The sequence below is a fragment of the Anas platyrhynchos genome, chromosome 10 (assembly GCF_047663525.1).
Source record: "Anas platyrhynchos isolate ZD024472 breed Pekin duck chromosome 10, IASCAAS_PekinDuck_T2T, whole genome shotgun sequence".
In the NCBI taxonomy this organism is placed as follows: Eukaryota; Metazoa; Chordata; class Aves; order Anseriformes; family Anatidae; genus Anas; species Anas platyrhynchos.
In genome coordinates this window covers 13,653,665-13,672,573 of record NC_092596.1, presented here as the reverse complement: position 1 = coordinate 13,672,573, position 18,909 = coordinate 13,653,665, and the positions used below count along the sequence as shown (strand labels likewise).

Below are 18,909 nucleotides of genomic sequence, written 5' to 3'. Positions count from 1 at the left end.
AGCTCAATCCCAGTGCCCCCTCATCCTCCCACTTGGAAACATGCATTTCTCATTTTTGAGAGTGACAAGAGAATGCAGAGGAGTGAACGGGAGAGAACCACCGCTGAATGAATACGACGTTTGTTTGCATGTATTACAGCCTGCACTTGAAATCCGTGATATGCACTTTTAAAGAAAAATAGTTAAGCACAGAAGTTATGTTCCTCTAGGCAGCACAAACAAATACAATACAGGATTGCCATCAGTTCTCTCAATGTTCAAGTTCTCCATCTGAAGTTCATTCCTTTTTTTTCTCTCCCTTCCTCTGTGTGTATACATAAGGACTTATATGAATCTAAAGGGCAAAGAACATGCAGAAACTGGTTGTTATTAATGAGGGCCTGTAAAATAAAGCCACAGGTTACACAGTCTGAGTCGCATAACAGATTTCCAAACCTGATATTAATTGTTTATCACTGGCAACACCAAGTGAATGGGAACATGGGATATGATGAGCATTGTAGGGCACACTATTAAAACAATATTATTAATGTCAGGTCTACTTTCACGGGATTACATTTAAACAGACATTATAACAAAATGATTTGTAAATATTCTGGGACTCTTCCCTGGTCTTTTCTTTCTGCTTTTTTTTTTGTTTGTTTTTCCCTCTTTATCGTGGATTAATGATTAGTCACTCACTGTTGCTAAAATGACATTAATGTCTCAAAATATGGCATATCGAAAGTACCCAGTGCCCTCAATGGAAATTAAACAGCTTTGTGGTCCCAAGCTGTGAAAAGAAACATAAATAAATACTTGAACATGAAGAAGGTTTACTCCATACCAATGAGGGACTCACAAGGATTGAGTGATTACATCTCCAACCAAAATGTAACAGTAATTTTTTGTTCGATATCTTTAAAAATTAGCCTCAAAGTTTCCCGCTGCATTGGGGTATGGAAATACCTAGGAAATTACACATGGCGGTGATCTCTAATTAAGGCAGGGCGCAGCTATAAAGAGCAGATCCTACCACAGAATAACAGCAACAGGATAACTCCACGTTTACACAGGAATAGGAGTAACTTGTGGAGATACCCCAAGTGTGCTCCAATCTGTTACTAACTTCATCTAGAGCTCTGCAGGGAATATGACAAAATGCTCAGGAAGGCCATATATAGGTTTTAGCAGTTATAGATGAGTATTTCCCATTAGGAGCTTGTGGAATAAAAGTTAAAAAAAAATAAAAAGCACATATGGTGTAGACCGAATTTTCATATAAACCACTGGTCCTTTGACTTTGATCCACAGAATGACTCAGCCAAATAAATACAACCTGGCTCACAAACATTTATAGAAACACAGAAGGAAGAAATTCCATCTAAGCCACAACTTTCAGAGATACCTGAGGGCCTGTACAAATCCTCTGCAAGCTTGGGCTGCTGTGTCCTTTGGCCACCTTTGCTGTGAGCTCAGTGGCACAACATTAGTGTACCAGGAGTGTCACAAACAGTGTGCCATTTTACCAGGGGCCTGGTGAAAATGCAAAGTTTAGGTTGGGATTTCAGAACTCACTTTAATGAACAATTCTCACACACCCATCAGACTCTTTTCCCTTTGAACTCATACCATCTGTATCCATCATTAAAAAACAACATTATATACAAGTAGTACTGAAAAGAGGCTCTCTGGAGCTCATAATTTGAATACATTCCATTGGGGAATGTGGGTAAAACAATACATTCAGTTACTGATTTCACTAACAGGTAGCTAAAAGGACCAGCCACCATTTGGTATTGAAGGATATTCCTGTGTTTTCCAATTGAAATTTTGTTTTAAGCTACTTAAGGTCAATGCATTCTTAACATATTTGGGGGATATCTTTTTTTTTTTTTTTTTTTTTTTTAATAAAGCACTAGAGAAGAACACAGTACACCAGTAAAAAAGAAATATTAGTACAAAATACCAACACATTCATGAGGTGTCTTTGTCTTATCTTAACCTTCCAAACAAATAAAATCAAAAAGCATAAATCCACATAAATGCTCCATTCCTCTATCAATTGACCACACCAACTCCACAAGTACCATTTTCTACATCAAGTCATACACCTACAACCATCCTACCCCATCGATTTTCTCCATACGATTGTTCCCTTGTGCTTTTACCATGTTAGTATTTCTCCCCTGGCCATGCATGGCAGATGCATGTGGGGTCATGGTCAGTTGGGTTAGAAAAGCTTTCATAGGCCTTCAATTTGACCTCCACCTCCTGGAAAGGTGGTGGCACCTTTCTACAGTCTCTCCTCAGTGGGGTTAGAGGAGATCCAAGGGGCTAAGTTCTTTCCACTGAGGTGTGCACCTTTCGCACGCTCCCAGGCTCTCTAACACAGCCCACTTCATTCCTGTTATTGGCTAACTTGGTGGTAAAAACACCTTGTTCTTCAAACCCCCTGTCTGTTCCTGTGCATGACTGTCACCAAGAAGAGCAGAGGCAGTGATCCAGGGGGGAATGGCACAATTTACAGACATCAACAATGGAAACAGCAAAGATCTCTCTCAGTTTTGGTCCACCAGCTTTGGCAAATCTGCCTGTAAGATTAAACTGCATGTGAGTTACATTTCCCTAATCGATTTTGATTTTTACAACCCAGGCTTTGACTATCTGCTTGAAAGCATGTGCTTTTCTTTCAGTGGAAAACATATTAAGGCACACTTAAAAGTTGTTGCAGATTTTTTTTTTTTAATGGGGAAACATTAGGTAATTAAGGAAATCATGCACCATGCCATGTGGAGGCCTCCTGACAAATACAACTTTGGTGGCCATGACCCTGGCCAGAGGAAGAAGGCTGTGATGTCACCTCATCCCCAAGTCCCAGTTTCACGGATAGTATCTCTGAAAGGAATTGTCTAAAGGAGATTGTTCCTTATGAAAAGTTCACATGATGGAGTCTGAAGGGCTTGTTTCACTTGAAGCCCAGCAGGACAGAGCTGTTTGGAAAGAAGCATTCAGTGTGTTCTGTTTTGCTGAAAGCTGTCACAGTGAACAAGTACTTAGCAAACAGCATGAACAAGGATTTGAACTAGAAAACTAGCAGGGCCCTGACAACATTGTAATAGTGGGCTTGTCTGTTCAGAGCCTGTACAATGATGCATGGGGGCATGAGAAGGAAAACAGGGTAACTAGATTTTCATATTTTTAATTATTTTTTTTAATGTAACAGTTTATCACTGCTCTGCTCTCGTTCGCATTATTGTGGCTGCCTTCAGCATCAGTGGAAAGGGAAAGCATCCTGGTGAGAAGGGGCACGGGGCAGAGGCACCATGCACAGCCCAAAGGGTGAACTGATTGATTCACCAAAAAGCAGTCAGCTCTTTTTTTATTACCCTGTTTTGTAACATTTTTACTTCTGTTATGATGCTCTGTTTAAGCTGTCTCTCTTTACATCTGTAATCCATATTTAGCAGTGAACAAAAGCTGCCTGAATCCCAGACTCAAAGAGAACCTGCCATTCCACATCTTTCCAAACAAGCCCTGTTCATCCTGGCACCTAGCTGCTGGCACCAGGAACCTAGCATCCACTAAAGGCTCTGTTCCCTCCCTCTACCCTGTCATATAAGAGACCACTGAATGCAGCAGAAGATTCAGCAATATAAAACAAGTAGAAATTTAGATCAGATAAACAAAAACTCTCAGTTTTACAAGCTGCAACCCCCTTATTTCTAGAGCAAACCTCCACAACACTAACCTCACCTTTTCTCTGTGGTTATAACCACAGTTGTCTAGTTTAAGACAAGAAGAATTTCAAAAGCTGTGATAAATAACTTCTTATTTATCACTTCTAACATGCTGTGCATTTTCCTAGATGTGGAAAGTCCCTAACTGATGTCCTTCTTTGTTATCCCCTTTTCAGGTTGTCTTCTACTGAATCATTTATGCAAAAACCCTGTTTTCCTTCTTTCCTTTACCAGGACAGAAACTTGCACATGATTTAAGAGCAAAGCCCAGCACAGCACCCACCTTTTTCCTTATAGACGTCAATAAACTCAGGATTAAAAGCACTTTTCTGACTCATAGGGAAACTTCTGGCCTTTTATCAGGTCCTGGGATATGTTCCCGGACCTGCCATTCATTCTCTTTGTGCTCTATGCCATGGCTGAAAACTCCTGCTAAGAGCTTGTGTAAGGAATGCAGGTGGAGGAAAACAGAATGAAGAACCACATGTTCCTATCTAAGCTTAATCCTTGGAAAAGAGGCACTGCTCAGCTAGCTTATTGCTGGAAGGCTTGATCATAGGAACTCAATCACTAATGACATGGATCAGAGCAACTGCATCGATCCTGACTCTATTTCCTCCTTTCATGCTCAGTAATAGTATTAGTGTTTCTGTCTATAAATTGGGATCTCAATTTATAGGACCAATATACTCCACTTCAAAGTAATTATAAAGAATATTTTGTCTGGCCTCAATATGGCCCATATGACATATGTAGTAGAACTTGGCATCTAAAGAATATCTACTTTTAATCTGAGGCCTTAGCATTAAGGACTTTTCTAGAACTGCCAAGACAGGAATACTTTTAGTAATCCATATTGTTCCTGGGTTGTTTCCCACAACCCTCCACAACCCTCACTTCGCAGCACTGCTATATGCCTCAGTTTAGGGAGAGCTGTGTTCCAGGAAATCCAGAATTAAGACCACCAAAGTGACAAGTCTGTGCTGGTATTATCCAAATCTCAGGAACACATTCTATCACTATTATGATACTATACATGTATTAGTCCTCTACTAGAAATGTAAACTGGGTATTAAATGTTTCTTCAGGTTCCAAAATATCTTGTGGGGTTGAAATTATTGCTGTGATATCCAAAGTAGGCTCCTCCCCCTGACACCCCCATCCCTCAGACCCTGTAACTGTATTACAAGTTTCTTATCACCATTAGTGTAACGGAGTTTTTTCAGCAAATCAAGTATCTTTTGCAAGGAGACCAATTGTGATAAGACTGTTCTTCCACTGATTTTTTTTTTCTGCTACTTCCTGAGCCAGATAGCATGTTTTCACCCTGAAGAAAGAAGTCACTTTCCCTGGTTTTTTCTTCACTTTTCCAACCCGAATCTCCTCTCGTTTCAGATATAATACAGCACAGAAGTTTGAAAGGGAAAAGACTGGGCTTTTTTAAAAATGCCAACACGATGTAAGGACTTATAAGCTTTAGAGCCCAAATGGCAGCTCAGAATCACGCTGCACCGAAGCAGAACAGCCCCCGTTCACCCAGCTGTGCCGTACTCACCAGCTCTCACCCGCAGCATTCCTACCACAGACGCATCAGTCTGTGTCAGCTCACTGTCCTTTGAACTCAACTTCTCCATTCAAGGGCCACGCTGATTTGTCTAGAAAGGTGAAATCCTTGTCATTAATAACATCCTCTGGAAACCTTACCCGTACTTAAATTGCATTGAAGCAGCTACCACCCCCTGTCCTTTTTGTAGGAGACACGGGCAGATGTCTGCTCTGCAGGCAGCTGTTGCCACAGTCCAGAAGTGACCACTTTCCAGCTGCTCGCTACCATTGTCTGCTGGAGGTTTCCAGCCTCATTTACTTGATTTGTGGGATGATTTCTCTGAGTTCTCTCAAACCGCTCCAGGCAAAACTTGGATGGATTAATGTAAACATTTTTAACAGGATAGCTTGGGTTAGGCCAGCAAATTTTGTCTGAGAGAACGCCCACATTATGCCTTCACCACAGGCCTGAGAGTGAACTCCCATGCCAAGGTGACCTCCAGGTAGAACTGGTGACATTTGCAGCTAGCAGAACTGGCTCTAGAAGATGCTGCCACTACAGGCTAGTTCTGGAGAACTGCATAAGTGCACATCAGCGTGATGCAATCATATCTCACCTCCATCTCTATAGAACAGCCAGTGTCCTTTTTATGACTGGCGTCTCTGGTTTTGGCCTCTAAGTTTGCAAAAGCACTTTGCTCCACCTGCACTCTTCCTTGCAGCTTTTGTAGCACCACAAACAGGACAGCAGCTGTTCAAGATCTGCTGTTAAAGCAGCAGAGATCTGCTGTTAAAACTGTTCCTGCACCATGTGCTTACCTAGAAAATAACACTCAGCAGCAGGATTTTATGTCCTCACATATCATGAGGAAAAGGTATTGTTTCTCCTTTTCTCCCCTCTCCACAGATAAACCACATTACTCATCTTCATGTTGTTTTATTCCCAGGCTAGCCTATTTTTAACCCATGCACTGTTTGAAACTGTAAAATACAGAGCTCCTTTCATGCAGGGAGGGATATGTTCCTGCCAGCTCCCAGTGTTCTAGGGAATTTGCCAGATCCCTCAATAATCTGATCCCCTGCCTTTTGGCTCCAGTGTTCAGAGCTGGCTCTTTGGTGCGAGTTTTCCCAAAACAAGCTCTCCATCCCCTCCTGTATCGTGCTTTCCCCACTGCCTGGTAACGGTGTGTAAGGTCCATCTCCTCCAGTATTTCCTTCCCCAGCAGAGCAGCCTGAGGGAGCAGCAGGAGCAGTCAGCCCCAACAACACAGGCATTTTCAAGAACGAAGGATTGCTACTTGCAGAGTCCCATTTAAGTTTTCTGGCACTTAGAGCAGCACAGCAAATACACTGAGCTTGATTTCCCCAGCACAAAGTACCCCTTATGGGGCTGCAAAAGCCAGCAGAAGAGCCAGGAGCAAGGAGAGGCAGAAGTCACGTAAAAGACAGGTTCAAACAGGGCCTGAGAGGGGACCAGGTGCAGCTGGTCACTGACAGAGTCACTGGTTACTTATAGACCCACCTTCCCCTTGCTGAGGAAGTCACCTGCACATACCAGGCTTAGCAGTCAAAGGTAAGGGATGTCCCCTACCCTCTGGTGCTTGCGTGGGAATTAGGGTTTAGGCTAATTAATCACAATGGCTAACACTAAGTAAAAAGTATGCAGTGAGGCTGTGATATTGTCAGCTGAGGAGAGAAGGGGGGTGTAACCCTGTTTTGCTGTTACAGCAGTACAGATGCAGGAGCTGAGCATATTGCTGCTCCAGACAGTTATCAGCCACCTGACAGGCTTCGCTTGCAAGCTCTCATTCCCAATTCTATCCAAAATGAACAGATTTTGCAGAAAATGAATGTAATTTTAAAAGTCCCAAGTTAATCAAATGCTTTAAAAACACAGTGCCTGCAATACAATGGATCAACTTTGTCCTGGGTGTCAGCCTATTCACTCCGGCAAGCTTACACCAGAGATGAATTTGCTCTGGTGCCTTTGTCAATAAAATTCTAGATTAAAAGAGCCCCTATATAGAGCTGGTCCCAGAGGTAATTGCTAGTTAATCAGCCAATTAACTGACCCAACGAGTAGGAAAAGGGGAAGGGGGAGCAAGGGGGAAAACAAATCAGTCAAGGTATGGTAGAACATAATTCTTTAGGAGTTAACGTTAGAAACCTTTTCAAAGGGATTACAGCCTACCTTGACTCATTCCCCCCTTCTTCTTTCCTTTCTCTCTTCTTCCCAATTTGTAATTGTTGGCTCCCCTAATTGGCTGATTAACTACTTATTACAGGCAGACCTGGAGGTATGTGGGATCCCGTTAGCCACGGAACCTGATTTCATCTCGTGAAGCAAGGCTGAATGCAGCAGAGCATCTGCATGGGCTGTTTTTTTTTTCTAACCAAGTCTGACTGCTTAGACTTAAGCAGTATTTCTTTTGAGAAGTGTTTTTTTGTTGTTGTTGTTTAACTAGCTTCTAATTTATTTATTTAATACAACCAGGAAAATGAAGGATTTCTTGTTTATTATGCAAGCAAAATGTTTTTTTAGCAATAGATTTTATACCCTTCAAATTAACCTATTTACTGTTCACTGATACCCTAACATTGTTAGGGTATTTTAATGAATGAACTGTTACAGCTGCTTGATGTTTTGATAAGAAGTAACAACAACAGAATTAGTATCTATTATTCTTTGATAGCCTTACCAGGCTGATTTCTACCAGTAGCTACCCTGGGAGATGAGTCCCAGTGGTGAATGGTGAGAGCTGAGGAAGTTACCTTAATTTCCTCTCCTTGGAATTATATGAGGGAAATGCTAAGAGCTCACCTTTGCAGTTGTTGGTGTCACAAAAGATTGACGTTAGGTCACAAGGGAACCAGTCCAGTCTCCCACATCCTGAAACCAAACAACCAAGCAGAAATTCAGTTCCTCTCCAATGCTTCAAAATTTTTGTTTATTGTTCAACGTAAGGCAAATATAGCAGCATCCCATTAATGCATCCTATCTAGCACCATGCAGACAGAGACAGAGCTGCTTAAGTAACAACATCTTAACAACAACATCATAACCTGACAGGTCACTAAGTTGCATCTCTCTAAAATTATACCAATCACTGTGCATGGCTGCATATATTGATGGAACGTTTTGAGCTCTCACCTTCCTATGATTTTTCATAAATAATATTTTTCTCTCCTCATTGCTTCCTGCTTGGGCAGCAGAAACCTGTGCAAAGCAGTAACTTCAAGAGTGTTTCTGCAGGGAGATGGGCACAGGACACGGTTCTCCTAATGTAACCTCTATTGCATAAACCTCAACTCCGAATTCTAGTTCTCTCCTTTGGCTTAGGATGAGAGTTTGGGATTTTAGTTCTATTTAATGTTTGTGATGATTTGTTCCTCCTACCCCTCTTTTCTCCTTTAGCAAAAGAACAGGCTGAGCCCAGGCAGCCCATCCTCAACTGCATGTAAATCACAATCTGATTAGGAAGTGATATATTCATCTCTAACTCCTGCATAAAAGTTATTCAAGTATTTTGACAAAATAAGTGCTGTTTACTTTATACGTTTTCTGCTAATTCTAAAGATTTCTGCAAACCTAAAGGATCTCATGGAATTTACAGGCTTGTGGCTTTGCTATTGAAAGTATAAAGGCATGCTAAATTAAGTTGATTTGCCTGTGAAAGAAACACGTCCATTATTCATGTCAGGGCCCTGTCACATCAAATTGAGGGAGCGAAGAAAACCCTTTTTTATCAACGTTTAGAAGCAAGGAAAAAACCAACCATTGAGAGACTGAATTTCAATTGGGAGAAAGTCAGTCTGAAAGCAAGGTTAAAAAAAAAAAGTTGGGGACATGTCTAATGTTGGAAATCAGCAAAGGGTGGATTGATTTAACTTTGGCTGGAATCTTTCAAACAGAAAGCCAGGAGGAAACTTAAAGTAGCAAGTAGTACACAGTCTCGATGTCTCTCATGTAAACTTGTCAAAAGTAGTTATGCTAATTCAGATTTAAGTCTTTTCAGACACATTTTTCTTGGATACTTCAGAATAGTAGTAAAAACTGTTAAACAGCTAGCAGATTACGTTTGTGTACTACTAAAAATTTTATTCACTGGTTATTACGTGATTTAATCCTTATTAGCAGACAACATATAGTCTTGCATTTTTTTCTTATAAGTCTGATTTGCTGACAGAAAAATTGGAAAAAAAAAAATGCGTTCAGTATGGTTGTTCTATGGCTGCACACAGCTGTTACAGGGGCACTGACAGGATCAAAAATATTCAGGACTGTTTCTTGTCCACTATAAGACGCAGTACTTCAGGGAATCAGAAAATCTTGGCTGATTTTTAAATGACATTGTGCAATAGATACAACATAAATTGCATGTGTATACATGGCATTTTTTACATTTTAAAAAAATGTTTTGCAGTTTACAAACTATTCCAATATAGAGAGAATTAAATGAAAAACTGCAATGCAAATTGTTTTATATGCTGAAATCCTTCTCCCTTCCTGATTACAATTTATTGTGTGGCTCTTCTATTTAACAAAGAAAAAAGCTTACAGTTCCTTCTCATTACAGTTGGTTGTTATAAGCTTAAAAACAGCATGTTAAGTGGCATTTCACAGTCTCCTGCTTAAAGCCTAATTGGTTTAGACTGGACACCTTAGAGATAGTCTTTAAAAGTCCGGTTTTCATGTCTCTGACAATATAATATTGTACAAAGGATAATTCAGCAACTTGATTGTCTTAAATCATGTTTCTGCATACCAGACCTATACATCATTTCTTGATGAGATTTGTTTTCCTACCTTTTGTTTTTCCCTAACCTCAGAGCCCTTGGGTTAACATGTTTTCTGCTTTAAAGCTCTTATTTGAAAGACACTTTACCGCCTCATGCAAGCACTCTCTCAGGCTTCCCAACTTCAAAGTCTCAAGCTGGGAAAGCAAATCTAAGTCCCAAATGCTGGACCCTGCAGCTTCTATAGGACCCTCTGCTAAAGTTAAGTTCTTGTGTTTAATTGAAAATTGCAGCCAGTGTAAATAGGAGTTAGTTTGTGGCAATCTTGCCACAAAGGAATTACCTTGTGGAGTGGCCACATTGGGGTAAATAGAGGGGATAAAAAAAGAAAAGGGGGAAAAGAAAAAAAAAAAAAGAGGAAAAAAAAAAAACGGGTAAAAGAGAGAGGCATTGTACTGTGGAGGTAGCATCAAGACAAGGATTAATGGCTAAAGGAATTGTATTTTGTGTGCTTTCAGTGACATTACAATCTCCCAAAAGTAAGTGTTACTAATAAGTGGGCCAGTAAAGGGAGGTTAGCGTATCAAGGGAAATGGGAAGATGTTTTTGCAATTAACAGAAGACTTTTATTCCATAAAGACCAAGCAAAGTGCTGCTGATTTGTTTATTTTTAGTAATTACATTTGGATCGATTAACAAAGTTAGTTTCTTATAGAGCTGACAAGTGATGGGAAGTGATTTATACATACCGCAGAAATTATATTTTCTGCCTATTTATGCTATTCCTAAGTGCTCCCAACTTTATTCTACACTATTGCTGGCAGGGAGAAATTCAGTCTGCATTTCACTGTGGATATGTTGTGCAGATCTAACGTTGAAATTCATGCAGCCACACGGGAACCCTGTCAGCCCCTACCGCACCAGCACAGCGGGGGCAGTGGCTGTGGGAAGGAGGGCAGGTTCCCCTTTCAGCGCTTGAATCTCTGCTGCCCTGGGATTATGGTGCTGATAGAGGCTGACACAACGTTATCTTTGCAGTTACTGAAAAAGACATGGCAAAAATTAGGAGAAAGCAGTGGTGCTCCTGTTTTCCTTCCTCCCTCTCCCAGGAGCAGGGGTGAGGTGGGTTTTTTGCCTGTTGGACTCCCTGAGCTGGCTCAGTGAACGGTCAGGCAAGCAGCAAAACTGGCAGAAGGGAGTGAACAGGAGGAAATAAGGTCTCCTTTTTCAGAGGGAGCTACAGTTTTAGTAGCTCAGCTGTGCTATGAAACATGTTATGAAACCGCAACCTGAGACTTGCTAGATTTGGGCTCAGTTCATAATTTCTGTACCACTTCCCAAGCGAACCTGGCTACGTCATTTGATCTCTTAATTATGGGCTTCTCCACCTACAAAATGGGAAGAATAACTTCTTTTTTTCTTCCAAATTTCTGATCTCTTCTTTATAATGCAAAGCAAAGTATGGACACTGTCTTCATGGGAATCCATTCAGCAACTGCAACAAAATTTTTTATTAAAATTATTATTACAATGATAATTTAAGCAAATGTAATGACCTCTATTCTGTCTTGAGCAGACCACTGATACCATGCATTGCATCACCCCATGACAATAGAAACAATTCAGTTATGGAAACTTTGGATGTTCTGTAAAAGTAAGAGTAAGGACGTTATCGGGCAGTAAAATTGTTCCATTGCTATCACTGCACCAATGAAATCAGAGTCTAAAAATAGAGTGGAAGCATAACTGGGTTTATTCATACATAATGCAGAATTACAGGAAACTGTAACAGAATTCAGTGAGACGCTCCACAACATTTTTATTTCATTTTACATAACCTATTTTTAATAAAATATAGAATCTGTGAATTTAAGCACACTACTAATACAAAACAGAACCATTCTGTTTTAAAACAGAAAATTGCATTCCTACTCACTTTTCAGTAAGGGGCATATAAGTTGAAGCAGTTCAAAACTCTTTGAAAAGTTTCTGTGGTGTGAATCCATTGGTTGCACCTGTGAGAAACAGTACTGATTAAATATTTAAAAATCCTAATTATTATCTAAATAAATTACTTTAATAGGGTAATATTTTTGGAAGTTCTAAAATTGTGCATTTTGCCAGGAATTCACTAAGACTTCTCTTAGTCTTTCTTCTTGAAATTTACTATTCACTTAATTCTTGAATTTAAATAGCATTTTACCTTATTTATTTACTGTCATGGTAAATAATTGAATTGTACATGGTGTGAGACTCTCTCCATGTGTACACAAGTGTCAGACCTTTCAAACTGGGATCAAAATGAAGTCAGAGAAGGAAAACACTTAGTTTGACACATTGCCCATTACTATTCTGCTTACAGTACACACTTGGGAAGTTTTCATGTTCATAACTCACTGTCTGTGATGCACATACCTCTTAAAGATATGCAAGTTCATTTCAGCATTTATCTGCTCTTTTCTCCTCAGGAGTTCGACTGTTTTTCCGCCTGATGGTTAGAATGAATTGAATATTTTGAACTCATCCATCAGATTTGGAAATGATCCCTGAATTGATGAGAGTGTTTAACAGTTAATTGAACATTTCTATTGTGAACTTTCATTGTTCCAAAGTGCAAAAATACTGCTCCCAGGAACACGGACAAAGAAAAGAGGATCCACACCACGCTCTCACACCACAAATATTTTCATCCTCTAGAGAGCAGCAGGCATTTAAGTAACAGGGCATCACTCTGTTCTCAATCTTGGATATGGCAAGGAAGGGTGATCTGAAAAGGACTTTCAGAGGTCCTGAGGGCTCCCATGTCTTGTAGTAGGAAATAATCCCACATTTTTCAATTCCATGTTTTGTCTGTGCTTATCTCACACAGAGTGACCTCCCTAAAAGTACAATTCAGCCATCTCCCTGCTTCCTGTAGCCACGTGGGACAAATGTTCATAGCAGCAGTCTCAATTATTCGTCTGCCTGTGTGACCCACACAGCAGGGCTGATTTTCTTGTGTTTGTAAATTGGCATCTGCAGATACAACACACGCTGCAGCTTACAGTGAGGCTGTTTTAGTTGTTTTTTGATTTTAATACGATTTGCGTACCTCATTCTTTGACTTTTTAAAGTTCGCCAGAAGAAATCAGGACCTAGGGACATTAAAGTCAGTTTACTGCAATATATTTCTACTTACGCTCAAAACACTCTCTGGACAGTGTCAGAATCATTTCCAATACACTACCAATGAGAACAGGTCCATGAAAATAGGTAAGTATGGTTTGGAGGGGGTACTAGATTCTGTGGTAGCGTCATTTTCTGTGGGTTTGAAAAGCAATCATTGCCTTTAATGTACTGCAATACAGTACAGTCAGCTCTAGCTGCCTGAACTGCATTTCCCTCCAGGTGCTGTGCACTTTTCAAACTCCATAAAATCTGTTTAATTTTCTGATTTTCCAATCATTTGGGTAATTGGTAGCTCCCTCCTCCCCCTCTGCTGCATGGCCAGCAGAAATGCAGGCAGCGAGCCTAATTCTTACTGTGCATGGGCCGCTGGCTTCATCCCTTTGGCCATCTTGTATTTGTGTACATACAGAAAAATATTTTAGCAATGTTTAACCAGGTTTTGATAAAATCACTCAAAACTTCATATCAAATCAATTCAATAGGTGCAAACTGTGGTTTAAATACACATAAAAGCATCAGAGAGAGTTTTAGCTGAACTGAGACAGTTAGATAGCTATAAGTTACCAACAGGGAAAGGAGTTTTTAAAAACTGTGTTAACTGTGTTGTCACAGAAATCCATCAGAATGACATCTCCAATTTCAGCAGTGCAAAGGGTCCAGGCAAGGAGGAACACTTTGGAAAGAGGTGGATCGATGTACCCACTCTTATCCTTACTTGCTGCTTTATACCCACTCTGACTTACTCCTGAGTGGGAACGCCTCAAAGCTGCAAATGCCCTCTAGCCCTTGGCACATTGGGCCTTTCAGGCTGAGCTGTGCCTTCCATAGCACCAACAGCAAATGTAATGACCCTTAAGTAAGGAGCAGGAGCAGAGATTGCAAGTTCATCAGTTGTAAGCAACAGAGAAAAGGAAAGATGGGGCGGGAGGGAATTCCTAATCAATCACAGGATAACAAAGATGGACTGAAGTGATGCAGCTGCAAAAGAAAGCAAAGGTGATCCCAAGCCCCAGCTGGTGAGGGCTGTGTATCTATGTACTACTGCACTGGGGACCGCTGAGACCTCACCAGCTAAAACCATGCATGGTTCTGTTCAGGAAGGTAGGATTCAGCCTCAATCCAGGACAAAGAAATTAAAAGCAGCTTTTATGCAAGGAGATTAAAAGAACTTCCTGCTAACTACAAGTGAATTGGGGTAAAAATCATTCTTCGGAGATACAACACAGGCAAGAACTGTCCAACTTACTTCATTTATGGTACTTCCAGTATTAATATTCAAACATTATTAGTCCTACCATGAGGCTGGCCTAAAATTAATTCTTTCAAGTACTGATAGAAAAACTCTAAGGTTTTTATTCTTTTTTTTCTTCATCCTACTATTTAAAATACGAGTGTGTATGTTGTTCACAGGAGCTAGCTTCTCTTAACAATCATGGCTTGCTTTTAAAAATATATATATATAAAAACACAAGTTCCTTGGGAAATACCTTAACTCTTCTGACTTAACAACAATTCCTCCCCAAATTAAAACATGGTGTTTTTTACTGTATTGAATCTGGATACAATTTGTGAGCTGGTGATGTTTAAATAATAATAAAAAAATAACATCAATGCAATAATTAAAATGACTGTGTTTTCATATTGATATTGAGTAATGTTACATACTTCTAACTTGAGCAACTTTTCTGCTAGTAGCTCTAGAGGAGCATGTAGGAAGCGCAGGAGGTGTTTGCAAGGCTGCCTGGTAAATGCAGTCCTGACACCACTCTTCCTACCACCTAGTGCAAGACACCAAGGGGCAGTTATGACACAGTGGGTGTGGGAATAAAGGATTTCTACCCGTATCCAGTAACTCCTACAATAACAGCTTCAAGTGCTGTGAATATTTCTTCCTGGTCCCACCCCCGGTGTTTTACCGGGCTGTCAGGGGTGCAGATTACACAACAGATTACTTCAGACACCCTTGCAATTTGATTCATATCATCTAACGAGATATGAGGGGAGGAGGGGCAGGGTTTACACCCATTGAGAGATTTGACCACATTAAGACTGGGAGTAGCTTTACAGATCGTTCAATGAGAGCCTTAAAAGGTATTCTGTATCTTTATGCACATCCAAATATTTACAGATCTTTTAAAGATCAAGACCATCGTTATCAGTTTATGTGCTATATATTGGCATTATCCAGCGTGACCTCAGGAAAGCCGATGCCCTGCAGCAGCAATGCGATGGTATGTTCAGCTCTGCTGGATCTCCATAGAGGGGGCTTGGAATGCACCAGGGAACAATACCCAGGACTGCACAGAGCAAAGAATGAAGGGCAGCAGAGTTTGATAACCACATTAAAGCACCACCAACATCTGTTCAAGCCAAAGACAACACTATCTCCAGGAATTAACCTTCTGAACCACTTAATCATTAACCTCAGCAGAGAGAAAGTTAGACAACAAGAGCCTATTTGTCAGCAGCCCCTTGCAGATATGTGGCGAGCAATATTTTACTGAGAACAGCGTGAGAAGGGCTTGCCCAGCTTTATAAATTTTAAACACAGAATATATTTGTGTGGGAAACAAGAAGACAATAGATGTAAATAAACAGCTGATCCTACCTTGAAGCCTTCATCCATTTATCCTGTTTGAAGTAGCTTGCCTGTTTTGTCCTCCATTGTGTAATAACATTTCCTCTAAACAGTTAGAGATGCTTCGCTTCTTGTTTAGAAATATTCCTGGGCTTGGAAAAAATTACAAATGGATAGGATGTTAAAATTTTAAACTTGCACCCATATCTCCAATATTTCTACTGAAAACAAATAGGTGATTATTGCTTTGCAAAAAGCAGGAGTGCTAGAGAAGTAAAGCAGTTTTGTTTAACAATTACTTGTCTATATATACTGCTTGACATGTGAGGTCACCCATTCAGTTATTCTGCTATAACCTGAACAAATGTCCTCCCTTCACAAGATTACAGTTGTTACAGATTTTGTTTCTTTTTCTTTTCTTTTCTTTTTTTTTTTTTTTTTTTTTTCCAGAGGAAAGGCTTTGGTTTCCTCTAACTAGAGTGCCCCAAATTTGTAGCAAAACTACACTGTGGTGTATTGGGGGCAATGCTTTATTTCTCTGGACTTCACATAATCATTTACCAAGGGGGTGTAAAACACTACCACATAAGAATAATGCTGTTTAACACCCACTTTGCACCAACCTCAGTGGCCACACAAGGTGTAGGACAATGCATCATAAGGCTCTGTATGGCCTCACAGATATTGTCACAGTTAGAGGGGGTGGGGAAAAAAAATAAAACTGTTGAGAAGATGAGTGACAGAAGAGCTAGCTGACAGACTGGTCTCTACTGCCCACATGGGTGGCTCCTGTCTATTACTACTGGAACTGCTCAAGAGAATTATCAGGTCTCTGCTGGCTGCAAAAGGGATGGTCTAATCCCAAGGGATGAGGGAGGTAGAGCTCAGCCATCTGTTGTTTTTTGCTGGATTAACTTTCTGTTGGTGAACAAGTTGAACCATCTCAGTCCAGAGCCTTGTGTACGTCCCAGCACACGGGTAGGATCATTCAGCCAGGGACAGTCACACTTGCAGGTAGCAGCAAGATCTTAAAGCAGCTCAAGCCACAATGTGTAACTTCAACTTTATACATTTGCTTACAAAGCAGACCAATAACAGCAAAAAAAAAAAAAAATCCATAATGCTTTTTTTTTTTTCCCTAATAAATGGTACACTATTTGTACCCTTGTTAGAAAAGCCCAGGTTGAATGCGCATAGAAACTGAGTTATGCTCTCAGATCAGGAGTCAGACTGCACCAGTAGAAGCATCAGTCTGGTCTGTCTTCCCTTACCTGAGCCTGTCCAGACTTAAGACAGAGGCACTATATTCCAACAGCAATCTATTACATCACGCATGAATTATGTCACCCAGCTCACCTGACCTTAATTCTTTCAGTGTGAGAATCATGGCTGATGTGTTGACCAAAAAAGAAAAGAAAAGAAAAAAAAAAAAAGCATAATAATTACCTATTTTTAAATTACCAAAAGGTAAACAATATTGTCTCCTCAAAGATGGTCATTTACAAACACACTGGGAAGATGCTCCTCTGGTCAAAGCATCTTAGGGAAATTATTTTCAGACAATTCATTTCTCCAACAGGTTTATTCATCATAGTCTATATTCCCACAAATTGATTTCTCAGGGCTTATTATGGTAATTTAATCCTCACTGATGACTGTCGGGGCACTTCGGAGGCTGAGCAGCATAACTGGGTTTTAAAGCACTGTCTGCTGAGAAGACTAAACTGGAGCAGCAGACAAGGCACTCTCCTTTCACTTGGGTCGCTGAGCTCATTAATGTGGATAATTAATTGGAGCTTTGTAGCTCTCCCTTTGTACACCGACAACAAGCAAGTCACAGTAGCTGTACTACATCCCCCCCTCACCTGAGCACTCTTGCACAGACACCTGCTGCTCATAATTAAGATCCATTGCCCAAATTTACATATCCTGATTTGTATCACTCAGCTCCTGGAGACAAAGGATTGCATTTACTGTGGGGAAATGACAGCTCAAATTATGCTTCTCGTGTACGGCTTGCCTGGGCAGCTGCTTGTGCTAAAGGACCCTGACATGAAACACCAGAGTGTTTCTATTTAAAAAGTATATGTTTGGATTGAATTTAAAGAAAAGCACATGGTGATTTCCCCCTTAGGGGGATAATAGGCTTTTCATTAGATAACAAGTGTCAAAAGATGCCATAAACTTCCCCGCAGGCTTTGTTGCCGCGCAGCGCTGCACGGAGCGCAGCAGTGAACTTGCAGGGTCCCCCCCTCTCCCCCTTAACCCGCTGCTCACGTGCATGCATTGGGTTTAGGAAGAGCAGGCATCTCACACTCCACGCAGTGAAGACCATACCCTCAGCTCACCAGCAAAGAGGAGGCTGAGCACTGAATCCCCGATTCAGCAGGGCTGATACGGCACAGGAGAGAGCACAGCCAGGCTTCTGACTGAAAAGACAGTCAAAAATGCCAGGTATTGCCATGCAGAGCAAATGGAGTGTGAGGCTCCCAAAGACAGTTCAGGTGGAAACAGTTTTCCATATACACCTACAACTTTTGCTGTCACCTGTTCCTCAGATTTTGGGGCAATGCAAATAGCAAGAGTGAACCTACTGGTGATAGCCCAAGTCACCCCTTACTACACTTTTCCTCCAGGTTTATTAGGTTGCTAAAATGCCCATGTGCAAGATTCAGCCTTCATTCAAAGACCTATAAAGTCTTCACTGTGTTTGAATCAGTCATCCAAATGATTAAAATAATTCTAGATCTGATTTATTCACATATCACAATTAACGTTAGGTACATGGGGTCTAACCCAGAAACGCTACAAGGGCAGGACCGTGTTGTCAGTGGGACTGGCATTTATAACTTGCTTCAGCTCATTTTCAAATCTGGAACTCACCTTCAAGAGAAGGAGTTAAATTAAAACTATGAATACCAAACAGTAGAGTGAATGCAGAAGAGCAGAGAGACTGTAGATAGGACAACTACAGCTACCTGGGTTCCTAGGGCTAAGATGATAAACTACACACACCTGAGGTTTGATCCTGTTTGGCTATTCCTTTTTTTCAGGGATGAAAGCAAATATTTTGTTCATGGTATCAGAAGAGCAAAGTCCCACACTAATTCTGAGTTTCTTTCTTTAAGGGAACTTTTAACAGAATCTGACATTAGAGTTACC

General features: G+C 40.6%; 1 long non-coding RNA gene across 8 annotated transcripts in view; it reads right to left on the bottom strand.

Moving 5' to 3' along the window:
* LOC106016476 (uncharacterized) overlaps positions 1–18,909 on the bottom strand; it is a 183,682-nt gene that overhangs the window by 25,643 nt on the left and 139,130 nt on the right. For 7 of the 8 annotated variants that reach the window (XR_011811700.1, XR_011811699.1, XR_011811702.1 and 4 more), the window contains 6 exons: positions 15,778–15,899; positions 12,417–12,547; positions 11,938–12,016; positions 11,394–11,496; positions 8,086–8,154; positions 5,275–5,374 (listed from right to left, as the gene is read on the bottom strand). This is a non-coding gene — a long non-coding RNA (uncharacterized lncRNA). The remainder of the gene's footprint in view (positions 1–5,274; positions 5,375–8,085; positions 8,155–11,393; positions 11,497–11,937; positions 12,017–12,416; positions 12,548–15,777; positions 15,900–18,909) is intronic. The other variant, XR_011811701.1, reaches the window with a different exon arrangement.